This window comes from Prionailurus bengalensis, chromosome B1 (assembly GCF_016509475.1).
Source record: "Prionailurus bengalensis isolate Pbe53 chromosome B1, Fcat_Pben_1.1_paternal_pri, whole genome shotgun sequence".
Classification (NCBI taxonomy): Eukaryota; Metazoa; Chordata; class Mammalia; order Carnivora; family Felidae; genus Prionailurus; species Prionailurus bengalensis.
The window spans coordinates 151,593,441-151,596,935 of record NC_057344.1 but is presented as its reverse complement, the minus strand read 5'-3'; the positions used below and the strand labels follow the sequence as shown (position 1 = coordinate 151,596,935).

At 36.7% G+C, this 3,495-nt stretch overlaps 1 non-coding gene across 1 annotated transcript; it reads left to right on the top strand.

Moving 5' to 3' along the window:
* The first annotated feature begins 1,642 nt into the window (after positions 1-1,642).
* On the top strand, positions 1,643-1,752 carry LOC122479260. Its single transcript, XR_006296314.1, has one exon. It is a non-coding gene; the product is annotated as a U6 spliceosomal RNA (small nuclear RNA).
* Positions 1,753-3,495: the final 1,743 nt, after the last annotated feature.

Sequence of the window (3,495 nt, the reverse complement as noted above, 5' to 3'; positions counted from 1 at the left end):
TTATCCAACAGAACAGATTTTGAAGTTCAAAGGGTTTAGGTAAATTCTTACCAATGTGCAATAATTCCAGGAATATTGTTCCCTTGAGTCCTTACTATGGAATCTACTGGAGAACAACCTTCAGACAAGCAAAATGACTAGAGGCATACTAATATAAGGACTAGTAGGGGATAAATGCATTGTCACCTGTGGCCTAAGACTAAACGAGAGACAGGGGCAGAGAATATGGTATGGAATAGCTATATTCTCAGACAATATGGGTATTGAACAACTATAAAAAATGGGAAATGACAGAAAAGAAAAGCAAAACAATGCTAATAGTTCAGCCATCGTTGATGGTAGTATTAGTTTTGTTACTCTAAGACTATTGTATGTGCAGCATTAGATAGCAAAAGAAAATGAACTATTATGAGATTCCCTGTTATCCCCCATGCCCTTAAAGACCACTGTTCTCAGTGATAAAGATACAGACACATTTTTAAAAGAAGTTAAGCAAAAGCCCTGAAGTCTAGAATTTGAGTTGGAAGTATCACTCTGAACTTAAGTTAGGTGGTCATTAGTACAAGAGAGAAAAATAAAACAAATTCAAGGCGGAGAATAGAGGAATCCTACTATGAATAGGAAGGTACAAGAGGGTGACTTTTGAAAAGATATGGAATGATGTAAGTGTATGAGCCTTGTCACATCTGGGGACAGAGCAATCTCAGGCAGAGAGAGCCCCGGGTAAAACCATCCAGAAGCTCAACGTTGGGCACATTTCCTTCTCTATCATTCCCATTCTCCATCCGCATACTAGAAAATTGTTTCAAAAGTTTTAAAAACTGGGCTGTATTCATAAATCAAGACCTCAAATGTGAAAATATGAAAGTTTAGAAATCGATATCGTTATATAAAACAGATTCACCATTAGAATGTGGTTTGTGAGATATGTAGAAAATCCTGTCCAGAGAGTCATGGAAATTCTCCTTTACCATTCTTTCTTTCTATTTCATAAGGCAAGTACTAACAAGGGGCCCCAGTCTTTGTCTCCTCTCTGGATAGTCAGTGGATATTAAGGGAGACCATGTCAGGTAAGTATAGTTTACTCTAGGCCCCAAGTAGCTAAATTAGGGCCCTAACTGTGTCTCCCATTATTTTTTTATAACCCTGGACTGTATGTCTCAGGTAACTCTATCTCAACTGCCTCATGTATGCACTAGATAATAGCATTTACTTTATAGAGCTCTCATAAGGACTATATGAAATGCCACATGCAGAGAACTTAGAACCTATTATCAGAGTTGACGGATCACCACCAGATAGAGAATCTTCTATCCCAATGTGATGTGAGTCAGAATATGTGAGATCACATCCCAGCTCCAAAATGTACCAGTCCTTTCCCTCAGTTGAGTTTCTTAACCTTGAGGAAGTATCTTCTTTTACTTATAAAATATGGATTATAACTACATACTAAAACTAATTTGAATATTCAGTACACTTTAGTCGTATCTCATTATCTATCGATATATTTTCTTAAATGCTTCCCAAACAAATATTAAATATACATGCAGAGTCCATCATAAAATAAATACTAACATTTCCGTCCCCTGTGTTCTGAAGAACCTTAGATGGCAATTTTCTGCCAAAAATTAAAATTCTGAGAGTTCTTGACTTGGCAGAATACCTTGGAACAAAAATTGGAACAACTCAGTGAAGATTAGCATGGCTTTGCACAAGAATGACATGCAAATTCATCAAGTGTTCCTAGTTTTTAAAACTCATTGAACTGTATACTTACAATGGGGAAATTTTATGTTGTGCAAATTATATCTCAGCAAACCTGTTTTAAAAAAATGTTTTAAGTTACTAGAACCTGAGGGAAACTTTCCTTTTTGTTGATTTGCCAGATGAAGAATTTTTCCCTAGGCCTGTTACCTACATTCCCAAATTTCCCCAATTTCTCAAGGATGCTGTGCATGTAATTATGGGCATATTTTCTTCTTTAAGAGTCCACTCTGGGCAGGTTCACATAGTGAAAATCTGTGTTTTGTCCAACATGCGGTCCTCTGTTATATATACTAGTACACTATAGATGTGATCTTTAGTGACTGTTTGGCTGACCATACACAGGGGGAAATGGAAATAAATCTTCCTTCCTGAGCTGCACATAAAGAAGGAAGGCAGATTCTATCTACTATTCTTCTTACTAGTGCAAGGAAGTTAAAATAATATATACTTTAAGATTTACCAAATTAAAATTATTTCCTACATTTTAAAGCTTACTGTCATCAATTGAAAAAAAACGAACGGCTGAACGCATTTTTATGAAGAAATAATTTCAGCACAGAATCCTCAGATACATTTGTTAAAGCTTAGTAAAAGTAGGCCTCATTTTGCACAGTATCTCAGTTATTCTGGTTTAATTAAATAACACCAGTTCCCAGAAAACACTGTTCAAATTTCAGCTACCAGCCTATATTCACTGAGAGTGACTGCATAAAAAACAGTCCGCTGCTATCTCTTCAATGCACAAGTCAGGACATAAATAACAAATGCAAAACACGGCCAGTGACAAATCATGTCATTTCTTTCAACGTCTGATACTGATTGGTCCCTGTATACCTGCTACTCAGGCACAGACAACAAAACATGTACTTGTGTCGCCTCCTTATCTTCCAGGGGTAGAGAGATGCAAAAGACAAACTATCTTGTAACATTTAAAGCGCTAATACCAATACTGGTGGACAACACTGCAGTTCACTCTAATTTTCTAGGCTACTTGCATGAAAATGGGAAAATTGCCTTTATACACAACTTGATTAACCCAGCTTCTGGTCCAAGGAGGTATTTCGACTTTTAAAGGTTTTTTTTGTTTTTTTGTTTTTTTGTTTTTTTTTAATCTTAGATGGACTTTTGGACAGACTACTGAAGCTACAATTAGGGATTGTGTCATTTCTTTAGCTGAGTTCGGGAAGATACATGACCTATAGCAGGGCAGCTGAGAGTACTCAAGCATCATGGCAGGAAGTAAAATGCGTGCAAAATGGTACAAACTTCTACCTCGCTGTGAAAATAACTTTGCTAGATTTGAATTCTGTGTAAATGAAGTTTTAGATGAAAGAGCTGACCGTGGAAATGTTGACAGTGCCACTAACATACATAACTATGCATATCCAACCAGAGGAACTCAGCAAAGTGTCTGACTCTTGATTTCTGCTCAAGTCATGATCCCAGGGTCATGGGATGGAGTCCGGCACCAGGCTCCATGCTGAGTATGGAGCCTGCTTAAGATTCTTCCTCTCTCCCTCTGTCCCCTCCCCTGCTCATGTGCTCTCTCTCTAAAACAACAATAATAATAATAATAAATATACTTCACACTAAAGAAACTCTCAAAGATGTTTCACAACATAGAAAACTCAAACAATATTGTGTTGAAAGCTGATCCAAACTTAGAAAAGAATCTAATAATTGTCAAGCCATTAAAAAAGAATCTATATAACTTATACAACAAAAAGA